Here is a 17,308-nt window from a genome sequence, read left to right as displayed (position 1 = left end):
TTGCCCCCTCACCACCCAAGTTTCCCCACTGGCAGAGGGTTAATTTCAATCATGCTTATTTAAGACCATGCTTTGTAATCATTCATTTCTTCACACAACTTTAACATGAGCCTGTTTCCTCCCCCCACCTCCACTAATTTCTCTCTTTGCAGTGAGCGTTGGGTTTTTTTCCAGTTGCTGGTTCTCATTCTAGGGTGAGACATCCAACCTTTAAAATAAATCATTCATTTTTTTAAAGGTTGAACATGTCATGAGAAATTTGATGCCCCTAATAATAAAAGCCCAGTGTTTATTTTGAAGTAGTTTGATGCCTGTTAACTCAAAAAAAGAACTCACTTTGGCTGTGATCCTGCATGGGAATCAATGTAAGCCAACGGGACTCAAGGGTTGAAGGCTAAAGCGAGGTGTGGGTTCTTATTTTATGCAATTCACCTCTAAACCTATTGTAGGAGGGGTGTCAGTGAGCTCATCTCCCTGATAACAGCAGTTAATGCAAAAAACCCACATTCGAACAACATTGAGATTGCACAGTTAAACACCGAGAAGACTAGAAATGTCAACACTAGGGTTGAACATGTAACTGTAAATCTCTTGCCTCATGCATATGCATTATGAAACAGTCTTTAATTAATTCTGCAGTGGCCTCTGCAGAAAACCCTCACTCCTAAGCACCTCCAGCCATTTCCTTGTCTTATTTATTCATGGTGCTACATGCCCCCTCTCACCTTTAACTTCCAAGTCCCTGGACAGACACCTTTTGACTGAACATCTTCTAAGACAGGGCTACTCAATACATGGCCCATGGGCTGCATGTGGCCCATGGCCCGTTTGTGTGTGGCCCGTGGAGTGGTTTGTGTTTACATGGGGCTCAACGTGCGGCCTGCGGTTGGGATCCTTTGAACATGGCTTCCACTGGGAACATGCTCCACAACAGCGAGGTGTCTCCCAGGCGGGGTGAGCATTGAAAGACACAAGTTCACAGGCTGGCTGGCACAGACAGGTTCAGGGTGTCAGTGTTTCTAGCCCCCAGGGAGGAGGTGCCAGGAGCATTGTGTGAAAGAAGCTATTTGCATATATATTTGCATGTATATGCAACCATACTTACGTTGCAGCCCTCAGCATGTGCTGTGAGTATCATTGTGGCCTCTGGGGCTTCCAAAGTTGAGTAGCCCTGGTCTAAGATTTGCAGGCGATGATTTTAGAGTCTTTCTGTGGACTAGCCAGTTGAAGATGAAAATAAAGGGAGGGATTCACCCTCCCATTTGGTTTCTTTACCAATGGTATGAGGTCACTTTGCAAGTCCCCATGCATGCACTTTACCAGATTAATGATTCTATTGTGTAGTGTTGGTTCCTAAAGTGGTCTCCACTCACTGCTCCTCACTGTGCCTCATGAAAGCTTCATGAACTGAAGCTTTCAAAGCTATGTTATTTTATCTGTGGAGCTGGTCAAAATTAAGTCACCAATCATTTTTTTTCTTTGTAATAAAAATAAACAAACATTTTTAAATAAGCAAAAATGGCCTAGGAAACATAAAGTCACCTTAAAGAAAAGGCGATGCTTGTAAAATGTCAGCCCAAAAGAAGGATGTTTCAAAGTTATGACTACTTAAAAACAGGGCTTTATTATGCAACCCTCAATTTTAACTACCTTTTATTTCTGTGGCACCCATATGAATGACCAGCTGATGACAGCTTGGTTGTCTGTATGCGATGAGAAAAATATGGACATTTCTAGACGAAAGAGTCCATATCACAAAACAACCACCACAATTAACATCTTGGTTGGAAGTCTGAGCACAGACACTTGACAACTATCCCATCACTCAGAGACCACAGCTTCGAGTGGTTAATCAGGACACCCTAATCAAGTGAAGATAAATTCTAGTATCTCTAATACATTTTTGCATATTCTATTTATGCAACATATGGCAGTTGATTTTGCATCTGCTGTAAATGCCCATTTCTTTTGGTACTATCCAGTGCTGCTCAGTTGGCTTTGTGAGCGAAACGAAGGTAAAAACAGAAGAAAATGTATATGAAAGGATAAAGAAGACAGGAAAACAAAAGAAGATAACGGGAGAGGAAACATCTTAATCTGACTTACACTTTGTAAGAAGACAGGGTTTGCCACAAAGGAGCAGGTCATTGGGCCATCAGATCTGGTAGCCTGGTTTTAACAGTGGGCAATATCTGATACTTTGGGGGATAAAAGAGAGAAGTTTATAGTTATGTGGTGCTCAGAACAGTAGAAACAGAGAAGACGGAGTCCCTCATTCAAATAGCTTTCAATCTAAAACTCATACAGATAATACAATTCAAACATGTACAGATATTGCCATTACCAGCCAACATTTGCCTATTCAGTGGTATTTGAAATAGCACATACTGAGATACTGCCCTACTGAATACAGGGAAATAATGGAGCATCTTTAATATCCCTGAGTTCTAAATGACATGCAGTCATTTTAATGGGAACCCCTGTAATACAGTAGATGAGGGCCAAATTAAAGCAGTGCTTTTTAAAAACATAATCAGTGATTGTCACTGGAAAACTTCATAGAAGAAAGGTTGACTGGGTGCACAAAGAAAGAGGAGAGGCAAGCAAATGAGACTGCCTTGGAAAAAAACGCAAAGAGTACAGTGGGAAAAGAAGGCTAAAGGAGTATTTGCAGCTCAGCCTGAGAGGAGCTCAAGCAATAGGAGGAAGTAGGCGATGAGAGAAGAAATGTAGGGAAGGGTGAAGTTCTGCAAGGCCTTGAAGAGGTGGACCATTCCAGCCACATGCAGCAAGTGAGACGAAGGTTTATTATTCTAGTTTCCAATCAGACCGTCAAACTGTGCAAATGCATATCCGATACGACACTTTGCAATCATATATAAGAAAGCAGTGGCCAATTTTTTACTAAATGAATAAAGCTTTGGGATGTCTCAATTATTGGGTACCCAACCTGAGACACTTGAAGTGACCCTGAAGTGGCCATACTGAAGAAAGTCCAGCACAGGGCAACAAAAATTATTAGAGCGCTGGAGCATGTGACTTACAAGGAGAGACTGAGGGATTTGGGCAGAAGAGAAGAGTGAGGGGGATTTGATAGCAGCCTTCAACTACCTGAAGAGAGGTTCCAAAGAGGATGGAGAGAGGTTGTAATCATTGGTGACAGATGACAGAATGAGAAGCATTGGTTTCAAGTTGCAGTGGTAGAGGTCTAGGTTGGCTATTAGGAAAAACTAGTTCACTAGGAAGGTGGTGAAGCATTAGAATGGGTTACCTAGGGAGGTGGTAGAATGGTTTTTAAGTCCTGGCTTGACAAAGGCGCATTTGGGATGATTTAGTTAGGTTGGTCCTGCTTTGGGCAGGGGCTTGGACTCAATGACCTCCTGAGGTCTCTTCCAGTCCTATGTTTCTATGACCTGATTGTTCCTTTTCTGGAAAAATTTCTCCCTGGGAAGGTAACTCACGTTGAGCACCCAAAAACCATGAGTTACTTTTTAAAATCTTGGTCACCATTTCTGTATTCTCACTGCATGTATTTTCAGTAGCTAGACATCTGCCATTATTTTGATAGTAATTTTATAAGTAAATGGGCAAATATGTAACTACATACAGATCACAATCTATAGCTCCGCAGGGAGCAGACAACTGGAAGCTCAGCATGTGCTATTCTATAGGGGTTGCAATACCATGGTAGCTCTTGGTCTAAGTACAGGAAGATGCTGCTGATACGGTATGTACCTGGACCAATGAAGACTATGTATTTTAATAGTGCCTCAGTGCTTTGTCAGAATTTTTGTTTTTTAATTCTGTGGAAACTTCTTTCGCGGAATCATTATTAAAATCATAATGAACTCCAAGGAACTTCCAGGAAGATATTCTACCTCATTCTGCTAAAACAAATACAACTTCATTAAATGAGTTCCAACATGCAAAGCTCAGAAAGTCCATCAGACGCATGCATGCGCCTACAACACAACCTATCCACTTCTCTCTTCCTTTGTACACTTTTCTCTCTTTCGGAGCTCCACCTGGTAAGACACAGTTTCGCAGAAGTGATGACACATGCGAGTTTGGCCAGCCTTGTGAAGTGTGACAAGCTGAAGTTTGTTAACATTTAACTTTGTTTAACCTCTGAACTTAGGCTACTTTCTGCTGCCCCAAGAGGACTGAAAAAAAGATCCTATGCTGCATCTCTAATTTTGGGGGCAGTACAAGTTGTTCAAATTCCCATCTGCACATATGGAAGAGCTTCAAAGTGTCAGCTCCAATACTCTATTGATATATCAACAAAGATGTAATGAAATTCATTTTTATTGCTCCTTGAATCCACTTGATTTAGAGAGATTGTAGCAAAGAACTCAGACATTTGGGGCATTAGTTTGTTAAAAATGTACAGCAGTAATTTTCCCCCTTGTGCTATTAAGCATGTGGTTTTCTTTATTGTGAGATCTCACTTTGCCTGTGCATAAATGTACCATATATCTATCCATGTATATATGGAAACCATACACAATAGCAGTGTCCTAATAAATGTGGGTTTAAAATTTACAAGGTACAACCCTTTTTTTGTTGAAAAAATCATTTAAAAACAGTTCCATATAGTTAATGTAGTGTTTGGCCTTCCATTAAACTAGTCACTGAAACACTAGCAAGTGAGTAAATGTTTAAACCACAAATCTCCCTGAAATCCTTTGGGAAGTGGGCACGGGGAGGGGAGGGAGCTTTACCACTTTCAAAATGGCAAGATCACGTATATCAGAGGTGAATAATAATGTGCAAAAATATGTTTTGATGAACACCACAAACTGGGGAGAGGGGAAAAGAGGATGCTGGTGGAAGGAAAAGCCTAAAGCCATGAAGAAATGGAGATTTCTTTGTGTGTAAAGGTGACCCTCTTTTTCTAGCTAGAATATTTTAAAATCATATATATATATATATATATATATATATATAGAAAGAAAGAAAGAAAGAAAGAAAGAAAGAAAGAAAGAAAGAAAGAAAGAAAGAAAGAAAGAAAGAAAGAAAGAAAGAAAGAAAGAAAGAAAGAAAGAAAGAAAGAAAGAAAAGCTCTTTTAGAAACAAGTATGGGCAGGAGCAAAGGGGGGGGGGGGATATTGTGAGGGTTCCTGAATTTAGCTATGCAAATTAGCCCTCAATGCTACTGCATGCACGAAGTGAGACTGTAGATTCCACGCACCCGACAGTTAAAAATTTGAACATAAGGTAGCATTTCCTTTATCATATCCCATAAAAATAGCAATTTGCTAAAGCCCTTGTAGCACAGTATGGAAGGTGGCGTATTTTACTGATAATGTAGAGATGACAGATAGTCCTATACTAGGAGGTTTCAATGGTGTCTTGCTGTATAGCATAATAAATTGTGAGGAGCAGAGACAGAGGACAGTGCAGGCACTGCTCCACCTCCAGTAGCCAAATAATTCAGCCCCGGCTCAGTAATTATGCTGTGTGAAAATATGGGATTAATTAGACTGGTACACTAACACACTGTAGTCTCATTAAAGGCTGAACAGCATTTTCATAGATACTGCCACTTGAACAGGGCTGCTGCTAATGTGAAAAGACAAAGTCTCCTCTTTTCACACTCCTTGCTTATTATCTTACTTAAGGCCACTTAAGCAAACTTCCAAAGGCAGCCTGGCAGAAAGCCCTTTGTTAGATTTATTTAATTGTTTCACCTGGACTTGGGGGGGGGGGGGGGGGAGTGAGAGAGAAAAACTAGGGTGCCAGGACGGACACTAACATTTGAAATAAAAACAGATTCTCCCATTAAAACCCAATCCCATTTGTTTTTAAGGTGGGAAAGACTGAAGAGGGAGAGAGCACAAGCTGTCCCCCACTGTAACCCTCAAGTATTTGATTTCAATTTAATGGTTTAGACACTTGCAGGGATTTTTCCCTCCCCATCAGATCAGCTGGGTAAATGTGAATCTAGCATTAGTGCCACAGTCAAATTAAGGTGTACTGGGTAAGACCTGTATCTTTTGAAATGAGAGGTGATTAGCAAAGGCAAAAGGCATAATTTATGCTAAATAGTTACCATTTCAAATTCTTTTATCTGCTGCAAAAATCCTCCTCCTGGTTAGTTGGAAAGGTCTGAGTCACCCCGTTAGTACAAATGTTACTACACTTACAATTATATCCCTGTGGCTCATTACAAACAGCTTCAGAATATCTGACATAAGACAATGGTGCTCCACAGACAATAAAATCATCGTCGTCATCAGAATAAAGCACCTGGCATAAAATTGATACAGCAAGAAAAGCGAGGTGATAACTCAACTTCAATTAAACAAGTGCATCTTTTTGTAAGCTCCTCTCACTTCCCCTCCTCACCTACATGCACTGTTTCCTCCTATGAGGGGGGGTATGATAAACGATCCCCGTCGTACCTTTGCTGAGATTCCTCCAGGTACCGCATGGGGATTCGGGAGGCATGGCCATGCCTGCCTGAGGTTCATGGATCAAAAGGACTCCTGATCAGTACCAGAGAATGACACGGTTGCATTGTTCTTCTACTTAAATATGAGCAATAGGGCCCAACAAATTCCACGCTGACAGCTTAATCCCTGCTTCACGGCTACATTTTTCTTTTTACTTTGGTGTGTGAACGCTTTTCCACATTTGGTTCTGGGTGTTCATGCGGGCTCAGAGAGCGAGCGAGTCTAGGAATTGACTTTCATTATCATGTGGCTTGCTGTCTTCTAATAGGGAACTGATTTGGTGCTTATCTGGTTCCATTCCAGATAAAAGGTAAGGATACATTTTGTTATCCACTGCAGTGGGAGAAGACTGCCACAGGGGTATTAATATATAAAGCTTGTTCTTTAAAATTAACAGGCCTCTATAGAGACCTGCCTCACCCAACTCTCATGAGAGCTATTAGAGCAGAGGCCTCTCCACAAATATAGGAAGGCATAGGGGGAGAGAAAGAGTGGAGACGAGCAGAATATTCTGATAAGAAGAAAATAACGGCAGTATCTGTGCAGATATACTGTAGGCTTGAAAATGCCTTTGAAATAAGCAACAGTAATATTCACGTCAGAAAAATAGCTGACATTCAATAGACTGAAACCTGCTTTGTGTCTTAACAAAAGTGGGCAACACAGAGCAGCGAGAGGGAAAACTGAACTGAAGGCTGACATGAAACAAGTCAGTTTGCAGAAAGCTCTAAGGTTAGCATCATTAGCAAAGGGAAAAATGATTAGCAGTAAAAACAAGAAGTTAAAAAAGAGATTTAGAAGGAGAAAGAGGGAGAGAGAAGGAATGGGAAAGAGAGGGGAGGTTTATTTCTACCTAAGAAAAAATAAGAGAGATTCCTAGCAGACATATTTGAATTCTCTGTGCTGCCTTTACACACAGAAGTTTTATGAATATTTATCTTTCTAGTAGTATTGAGAAGTGTAAATTCTTTGGCACTAGCATTCAAATCTGAGAGCAATCTTTCCTAGCTGAGCTCTTCATACACTGCTTTTGTGAAGCCTAAGGACAAGTGTTTCAATAAATATCACATCTCCTGCATACGAGTGCTTTTTAACTAAACCGGTTTCAATTCTGGGTTTGTCTACGTACATGGCTTTAACTGTATCCAGATTTTCATTCAGACACAGGTTCCCAAGTTTCTAAGTCACTTTTGAAAACAGGGCCTGGGCTCCTATGTCAAGGAGGTGCTTTTTTGAAAAAATTACCCCAAAGAATCATTTCAGGTAATAAGCTGGGAGTCCTCATTCAGGGATGTGGAAGGAGTTTCCATTCAACATGACTGCACTGCAGTCTGTGAGCCCTTATTCTTTTTGGTGAGAGCTAGTGCTGCATTTGTAATGAGAAGGATGATAGAGCTCAAGAATTTTTTTTTACATTCATACCTAATGCAGCAGTGAAGTGCTGGGGTTTTGAAGTGTCAAACTGAGAGGGGCCGGGGCTCAGCCATGGCACAAACCAAGCTCTGGTCAGAGCATTTGAAAGCACTTCTGTGGGCTTATCTTGAGGGATATAAAAAAGCTATTCTCATGAACGAACTCTGGATGCCAGGCTGCTTTGTAAGTATACCTTCTGGATTACAGTTGTATTAACCTTGTGACCTCTCTAGACTCCATCTCCACCTAGATTAATATGAAATAGTATAAAGGCCTTGAAGTATCATGTCACATATTCAGTTATTAATGTCTCCACACTGCAGATTGACGCGATACGGTGCTACATAAGGGCCCTGAAAGAGGTGCTCTGCTGCACAATACGGAGTATAGCAGTAATGCTTTCAGACACCTCCCTTTCAAACCAGGCGGCTTTTGTAGTGCTTTGAGGATGCTGATGGTGAAGATTACAAGGGTGGTGTCTAGAACCCAGTCTGGAAGTACAATAATCTCCTATGTATGTTGCTCGTGCGTACTACAGAAAGCATGTATTTTCCATATTGGAGTCGGAAGAGCCCTCTGTAATGACATGCAGATATTGATTAATATGAAAACCGCTCCTTGCAGTCATGACATTCTACACACACCTGCAATGGACTTCAAATGCCATTCTGTGTATGTAAATGAAATACTCTCCTTTCCACATGGGATGAAACAGGTAAATATATTCCCCCTTTGCATTGCTGAGGAGAGGGAATTCTGCTCTTTTAAATTTCAGGTCCTTAGACAACAGGGAATTTGATTTTCCATGAGCGTGAAAGGCAACTAACATTGGTATGAGCCAGGCACAGTGTGGGAAAGCATTGGGCAAGCTTCCCAATCCTGCTCTGCCAATGCAGCTCAGTCCAGACTGGCAACTCTCCATTTGTGCCCTGAGTGTGAGAAGAGACTGTCAATCACTCTATAGGCACTGTCTCTGTGGGCGCTCCGGGGCTCAAGCATCCACAGGAAAAAAAATACAGATCGTGGCCATACCTGTGCTCTGCCCCAAGGCTCTCCCCTTTCTCAACCTCTTCCCCTGTGGCCCCTCTGTGTTGTGCCTCTTCCCACCCACACTCCCATCTTCCCCTGAGGCCTTGAACGCTTGCTCGGCCCCCTTCCCCAGTCACTCACCCTTAAGGCAGGAGGGGATGGAAAGAAGTGAGTGGCAGGTGAGAGGCACTTGGGGCAGGGGCAGAGAGGAGTGAGCAGAAGCTGGGTGTAGAGTTGCCAACTCTCCTAACCAGATGGACCAGACGCCATCGACAGCAATGGTATCCAGCCCATCTGATCCAGGACAGTTGGCTACCCTAGGTGGGTGGATGGGGGAGAGGGAGAGTCTCAGGAGAGGGAGCAAAAGAGAGCAGTCAGAAGGTACTCAGGGAAGGGGGCAAAGAGGAGGAAGCACCAGAGGCTTCAGTGGTGGAGAGGAGCAAGCGGTGGGGGAAGCCTCACGGGAGGAGGTGGAGAAGAGAAGGAGGAGGGGGCAGAGCTGGGATGTGAAGAGGCAGAGTAGGAGTGGAGCCCCAGGAGACAAGGCTGCACGGGGGTAGGACTGCGGAGTGCAGTGGGGGTGGAGCACCAATTGGCAGAACCAAAAGTCAGTGCCTGTGAATCATGCCTCAGGACAAAATGGGCTTACGAGCGACAAAAAGAGGGACTGTGATGTGATGACGAAACTCATCTCTACCTGTGATCTAACATAGCTTTTGATTCAATTGTAATTTGACGGCAGCATTTCCCAGCCGCAAGGGCCGGGGTCAGTCTGTTTAGGAGTCTTTTATTGAAATAAAAGAAACGATAGCATGAGACCTTTCCCATGGCCACACCGTTACTTTTGGCTCTAGAAAATTCATGTGCAACCTCCCTGGCCACCTTTCTAGGTGGCTCACCCCCCCTCACAAGCACTGATGGTCTGTCTACACTGCAGCATAAGCCCAAGGTTAACAGAACTTGAGATAGCAAAATCTGGATTTGTTAACCTAGGGCAACAGTTCTTAACCTATTTACCATCCTGGGCTACATAGGCTGCTCTCTATGTGTTATGTGGGCCGCAGCCACACAATATATGGATGCAATATAAATATCTGATGGGCCACAGCTGTGTGCTGATTGGGCCACATGTTGAGAATCACTGACCTAGGACTTTAGTATCTGCACTCATTTGCAACTGAAGGCTAGGAATTGTAGACCTCAGGGTCTCAAGCAGAGCCAGATTTACACGATTTACATGCAGAACTATGATCTTACTCAACATTTTGCTTGGCAAAGATAAAAGTGTAAACCACACCAGTGGTTACAATCACTGAGTGCGCCTTTCTTTGGTATCTTCACTATACCCCATTGGTCTACTCATCTGGCACTTTTCCCCTTCCCCAAACTGATGTGAGTAGAGGGAGCCAGGACAGATGCTGCTAACTCATGATTTAACTTGAACAATTCTGGATTCAATATATCCTTGCAAGGAGCTTTCCCTTTTTTAAAGGATTTGATGGCTTGAGTGATCTGTTCCTTAGTTTGCGGGGGAAGGGAGAGGGGTATGTGTTTGTCCATGTAGATATCAAGATCGTTTTCTGCCTTCTGGATGTTGGCTTCCTTTTTAGGTAGCTCCCTGTTCAGCTATTCTTTGAAATACTCTGTCCAGGGCATTTCTTGTTCTTTTTCTGTTAGTAGGTGGCCTTGTTCATCCCCAATGAGAGTGTTTGTTGATGTCTGCCACTGACAATCCATGTCGTTTTGAAGATAGTTCCTAGTTCCCCAGATGCATCCTCTGCTTGTGTTGCCAAATGTCATTTGTCCACTCTCAGAAGGCATTTGACCTCCCAGTGCACCTTGCTATACTGCTCATGGTATTTGTGCTTTAGCTTCTGGGATTTTGTGTCTATAGCTTTTTTCTTCAGGGCTTGTCTCTTTTCTGTGGTGTTCCATGTGCTAGGTGTGATCCCCACCTTCCTTCTCTCCTGCCTGTAGCCTGCTCTGTTTATAAATTGCTATTACTTTGTCCCACTGTGTTGATCTTCTCAAATGCATTCACTTCTTCTTCAGGAAGGCCTGAGAGTGCCTGAAACCTCTTTTATAACAACTGTAGAATGAAGGTTTTCTGTAATTTCAGCTGGTCAGTGTCACAATGTTTATGTCCCTTGTGTGGTGGACCAGTGCTTCTCAGGCTGTGTCTAGACTACAGAGTTTTTCCGGGATACCAGAGGTATCCCAGAAAAACTTGGCCTCATCCAGGGAACGCGTCTGCTCTTCCAACATTTTTTGCAGAAGTGCAGATGCACTCTTTCAGAAGCTCTGAATTCCTCATTCCACGATGAAGAAGAGCTCTTCCAAAAGAGGAGGTTTTTCCCGAAATTGGCCCAGTGTGGACAGGCCAAATTTCGGAAAAGCCTCTTCTGATAAAACTATCAGAAAAAGGTATGTGAATTGCGGAGCACAATTTGTGTACCTTTTGCCATAAAAAAGCGGCAGTCTAGACATAGCCTCAGTTTTAGCTTGATGGAGCTTGTCCCAAGGAGCTGGTTGCTGCCAACATCTGCACTCCTCACTGTCCATCAGCCAATGAGCCTCACCATTTATCATTGATCATCGTATGGTCATCTCTGCCATTTGGAGAATGCCATGGCAGCTTGTGGCACCATTCATATGCTTAATATTTTGCACACACTTAACTGCTTTGCTGAATCAGGGCCTAATCCGTGGTACCACATAGGCCCTTCTAGACTATTGTGAAAAAATTCGAAGAAAAGAAAATACAGGAAAATGCAATTTTCATAAACCAGCAAAGGAAAATGAGTAGAGATTACGTGAACTGTCAGCTCCATCCTTCTCTCACTCCATGAGATCTATCTGAATAGAAAAATCAAATTAAAAATACCAGAAGGTTCCTTGTTCTCAAGAGTACAAAGGAAGGGGGGATATTTTCATCTGGGTATGTTTATATGGTAGGTACAAGGAGAGAACTTATTGTGAGGTAACCTCCAGTATTCGAGAGGAAGACCCTTCAATTACGAATAGGTAAAAGCACATAACTTGAAGATGGGTGGGGGGACATCAGAGCCCCACAAACATTCTAGACAACACATTTTTAAACGTCAAAAATAGAAAACAGTCGTACGGAATCCCAGAACATTTACCAGTAACGTAGCCTATGCAAACCTGAAAAGATAGATGCCACCCAAATAGGATAAATTGAACCTAGAATGTAATAACAAGTAATTCATATAGCCCTATAGCAGGGTCAACTCACTGCTGTGGCATCTCCTGCTGGTCACTCCAGGAGTTAGCTCTGTTCCTCAGCAAGGCGCCCTCTTCTGGACGGTGTCTCTCCTGTTGCTGCTCCCTACTCTGAGGTCTTCACTTTCAGGACCTGCATAGCTCCCTGGACTGCAGCGTCCTCTTTAGGACAGTGCCCTTTAAGACCGCTCTATTCTCACCCCTTCCTGGGGCATCAGTTGTCAGTCTCGCACCTGCCACTGTGGCCAGTTGCAGCCAAGGTCTAGTCCCTCTCCTCAGGGGCAAGCCACCATCTGTAAAGGCGGTGTTCTGTGATTGCTAGAGGTGGAGGAAGAGGAGGACCCAGGACTGCCCACTACTCTGGGTCCCAACCCAGGAACCCTCTGGCAGCAGCCTTGTCCTGCCTTCTTTCACCCCCCCTTTTACTGCTCATGATCTGGGCCACTTCCCTGTGACCCTTGCACCTTTTTGGCCCTTGTAGCAAGATCACAGCCTTGGAGGTGACTGCCTGGAGCCTCTCTTCCACTACCCTGAGCTTACCCAGCACTGCTCCTACTCCCTTCATAGCCAGGGCAAGAGTGAGCTCCTCTCAGCTCTGCAGTGTTTTATAGGGCCCAGCCTCTCCCTGATTGGTTGGCTGCTCCATGCCCTGATTGGCCAGGGTTGCACAAGATTCCTCTGGCTTGTCCATAACCCTCTGTCTGCTGGAGTGGTCTCACTTGAGCACTTTTCACTGGTAGAGCTCAAAACACTTTACAACGGAGGTCACTTTCATTATCTTTATTTTACAGATGGAGAACCTGAGGCATGGGGAGATGAAGTGATTTGCTCAGGGTCTCACAGCAGATCAGGAATAAAACCCAAATCCTTTCCTGAGCCCTGAGGAACACTGTCATTTTAAATAGGACACGGACTCGATTTTCAGGGGCGCTGAGCACCCACACCTCCCCTTCACTTCTTTTGGCATGATCGGGGCTTGTGAAATTGGGACCATATCTGTTTAAAATTAAATAATAAAACTCAAAGCAGCCAGCATTCTACCCAGAATTCCTTACCTGTCCTACTAATGCCACCTTTGATTATTTAGCAGGAAAGAATGGCCAGGTGTCATTTTCTCTTTCTTCACTTAGGCTATCAGTTCACTTTTTGCACTTCACCTGAGGCCCAAATCTGCCAACCTGGAAGGGGGGAAATTGGCTTTTTGCCTTTAATAATATAAATGAATTGGTCATTTCCAATTTTCTCCTTCTAGTTACAAATCAACAGCCCTTTCAGTTTTCATGCCTTTTTAGTGTGATGATGTGTGGGACATAAACAAGATAAGGGAATGTTTGTTTAAAACAGGCATCCAATGGCATTTTTTATAATTATGGAATTATTGCCGCTATTCCTCTCATGTCATCCAAAATTACATTTTTCTAAAAATCTAAATCCGAGGGCCAAATTTCACCCAGGACTGTTGCTAAATGAACAAGAGATGAGCAATTAGCTTTGTTCTTCCTGAAACAGTTAGGCTACGTCTATGCTGCAGGCTTCTTGCGCAAGAATAGCCATTCTTGCGCAAAAACTTGTGGCGCATCTACACTGCACACACGTTCTTGTGCAAGTAAATTTACAGAAAGGCATCGGAACAGAGGGCTTCTTGCGCAAGAGTTATTCCCCTCCCCATGAGGAATAAGCCCTCTTGCTCAAGAGCTTTTGTTCAAGAAGGCAGTGTGGATGGGCAACAGGGGTTTCTTGCACAAAAAAACCCTATGGCTAAAATGGCCATGAGAGCTTTCTTGTGCAAGACAGCATCCACACTGTCATGGACACTCTTGCACAAAAGCACATGGCAGTGTGGACGCGCTCTTGCACAAGACCTTTTGCACAAGAACTCTTGCGCAAGAAGCCTGCAGTGTAGATGTAGTCTTATGGTCTTATAAGACTGAATTCCAGAAGCAATCCTCAGCACGGGTAAGCCCACTGATTTCAATGGGGTTTCAATCACTGTAGCTTAGAGCAGAATGTGCCCCTGGGTGGCTTAGTAGAACAGAAGCTATAATTACATACGGGAGTGTTATTGAAATACCTGGCTACCCACTACTACTTACAAATACTACTTACATAACCATACTATGCATTACTGTATCAGGAACCAGTGGCTAGTATAATTTTACAGTACTCCTTATAGACACCCTGAGCCAAATTAATCCCTTCCCACAAGTGATGTGAGTATATGTATTTTACTGACTCAAAAAGCATTGCTACTGGACATTCTTCCGCTCTACTCTGCACTGGTTAGGCCTCAGTTGGAGTATTGTATCCAGTTCTGGGCACCGCATTTCAAGAAAGATGTGGAGAAACTGGAGAGGGTCCAGAGAAGAGCAACAAAAATGATTAAAGGTCTTGAAAAGATGACCTATGAAGGAAGGCTGAAAGAATTGGGCTTGTTTAGTTTGGAAAAGAGAAGATTGAAGGGGGACATGATAGCAGTTTTCAGGTATCTAAAAGGATGTCACAAGGAAGAGGGAGAAAACGTGTTAATCTTGGCCTCTGAGGATGGAACAAGAAGCAGTGGGCTTAAACTGCAGCAAGGGAGGCTTAGGTTTGACTGTCAGGGTGGTCAAACACTGGAATAAATTGCCCAGGGAGGTTGTGGAATCTCCATCTGTGGAAATATTTAAGAGTAGGTTAGATAAATGTCTATCAGGGATGGTCTAGACAGTATTTGGTCCTGCCATGAGGGCAGGATACTGGACTCTATGACCTCTCGAGGTCTCTTCCAGTCCTAGTATTCTATGATTCTAGGATGGCATAAGGTTGGCCAGTCAACATTTACTCATGCTTGGCAAGTGTCTCTTTAGAGAGAAGTAGTTCCTGGAGCAATGTCAATGAAGATGGCTGTGCACATCGGGGCAGAGATAGATAAGGTCAACTAAACGTTCACCTCAGTGAGAGGCTTTGTGAAACCACTGCATGGAGAAAACCCCCCCACCATTCACAGTGTCTGTCCAGGAATGAGAATATTGTATTGTATGTATGCAAAGCAATAATTCATAAACAATTGCTTAGTCTGCCCAGAGTTATGCTGAACTGAATGTGGCTGTGTTTCTACCCTCACTCCAAATTATAAATAGTTCAAGATTTTGCCATCATCTTCCTCTTTATAGATATTTAAAACAATAGTATAAAAGCTGGAGACTGGCTCTAACTGGAAGCTAATACAGTTCAGTTTACATGTAGCAGGCATCTAATATGATGTTATTTATTCCCATAGATCTGTTTATTTTGTTTTCAATTTACCAAACCCTGTGACACATTCCCAAAGGTGCCTTGTTGTGCAATACATTGCACGCAATAAGATATTCAGTCTAATTCACTCTTTGTTTTGTTTCAGTTCAGTTGCATGAGGGCACAAATGTGTCTGTGTTATATCTTCTCCTGTGACTGATGTTGCAGACTATTGCCATAGGGTTTTGTGAAATGGGATCTTAGTTAATCTAGGGCATTGTCTTTGTAGTGCTAAATTCTTATTTGCAAACATAATGTTCTGGCATTGATGCAACAAGGGAACATCAGTGATCTTTTTTTAAATAGACTGTATGTATGTGTTTTTAATAAACTTCAATTCTAAAGGCTTTTTCTACTATATATTTGATCTGTGAGAGGTTTCTAACATATTGTATCATGTCACACTGAAATCTTTAGGCAGTCAAGCCAAATATTCATAAATCCCATGTGCCCAGACATAAAATGTACAATGCTAAGTAGAAAAGTACCTGATATTTTAAAGCATTCACCGAAATGTATTTATAGTCTTTAAGCGCACGCACACACGCGCACACACACAGAGAACAGATTTTGAACAAATTGCCTCTTCATAGCTTTTCCTCGGCCAGGAAAGATGGTATCATTTAGAAATCAATGGACTTCCTTTGCACTTTGTTGAAAGCTCTCATGTTTTCATTTTTCTTTTATTTCAGAAACGTGTTGTTGTACTACACTGAGAGTTCCTTGTCTGAGGAACTATTATTACAGACCGAGAAATTCCAAATTGGCTGATATCACAAGCTGCGATACTCAGAGAATTGATATAAACAGTATTTGGGAGAACTGTGATGAGATCATGTGCAAATGAAGACATGGTTCAGATTCATTAATTAAATACTCCTTTGCTAGTTGTCATTGGGCCTGATTGATCTCAATTACTGCAATTTTTTATTTGAAGCAACTGAATAGAATGGAAGAAAGACAAGGTGGGTGAGGTAATATCTTTTATTGGAACAATTTCTGTTGGTGAGAGAGACAAGCTGTTGAGCTTACACAGAGCTCCTCTTCATGTCTGTCTGGGAATGTATTCAGAGTATCACAGCTAAATACAAGGGGGAACAGATTGTTTAGAATAGCTAGTTAACATGTATTTCAAAGGACCATTCAAGGTGAGGTGGCCCATTAATACGTCTTCATTCATAGGGGCAAAGGGAATAGAGGGTGGGGGACTGATTAATTGGGTTATAGATTGATGTAATAAAGCATAAATCCAAAGTCTATTTGGTCCATGATTTTTAGTATCTTGGAAAGTTATGAATTTAAGCTCCCATGCTCACCTTTTGAAAGTGTTATGCAGGTTTCCTTTGAAGATGAGAACAGAGAGGTCATGTATACAGTGATCAATCTGTAAAAAAGTGTCTACCCCCAGGTGACATGCTTTTGCCTTTTATCATTTTTCTGTTGGAGTTCGTCTAAAAGCATAGCAATGTTCTGGTTTCACCCACATAGCAGTTATTGGGGCCTAGCAGTATGAAGTATGTAGCATGTAGGACACCATGGATCTTGAAAGCTGGGTTGAGGAAGGGTCGTTGACCACAACAGCACCATAGTAGACCACCATAGCTGTCTACCGGTTTTGCATCTTTGTTGCTTTGAGTTGGTGTGTTCTGGCCTCTGGGGACTTTGAGATTAAACTTGGAGAGGTTGGGAATTATTTGACGGACAGAAGAGGGCTTTACTGAAAGATTATTTCATGATGTGGTTCCCATCGGGTGTGGTGGTAATTGTTTGATGATACCACCTCTGGGTTCCAGTGTGGGGTGGTAGGTGACAACTAGGAATGTACAGTCAGAAGGGGCTTTATTTCTGCATTGAAGCAGGGTTGCTCAGGATATTTGGGTGCTTAGTTCTAC

General features: G+C 42.7%; 1 long non-coding RNA gene across 1 annotated transcript in view; it reads left to right on the top strand.

Moving 5' to 3' along the window:
* LOC142827140 (uncharacterized) overlaps nt 1–16,603 on the top strand; it is a 49,506-nt gene extending 32,903 nt beyond the window's left edge. The window contains exon 6 of the long non-coding RNA XR_012901592.1: nt 16,109–16,603. This is a non-coding gene — a long non-coding RNA (uncharacterized LOC142827140). The remainder of the gene's footprint in view (nt 1–16,108) is intronic.
* Nucleotides 16,604–17,308: the final 705 nt, after the last annotated feature.

This window comes from Pelodiscus sinensis, chromosome 2 (assembly GCF_049634645.1).
Source record: "Pelodiscus sinensis isolate JC-2024 chromosome 2, ASM4963464v1, whole genome shotgun sequence".
Lineage (NCBI taxonomy): Eukaryota > Metazoa > Chordata > Testudines > Trionychidae > Pelodiscus > Pelodiscus sinensis.
The sequence above is the reverse complement of the archived record's forward strand: the minus strand, read 5'-3'. Positions and strand labels throughout refer to the sequence as shown.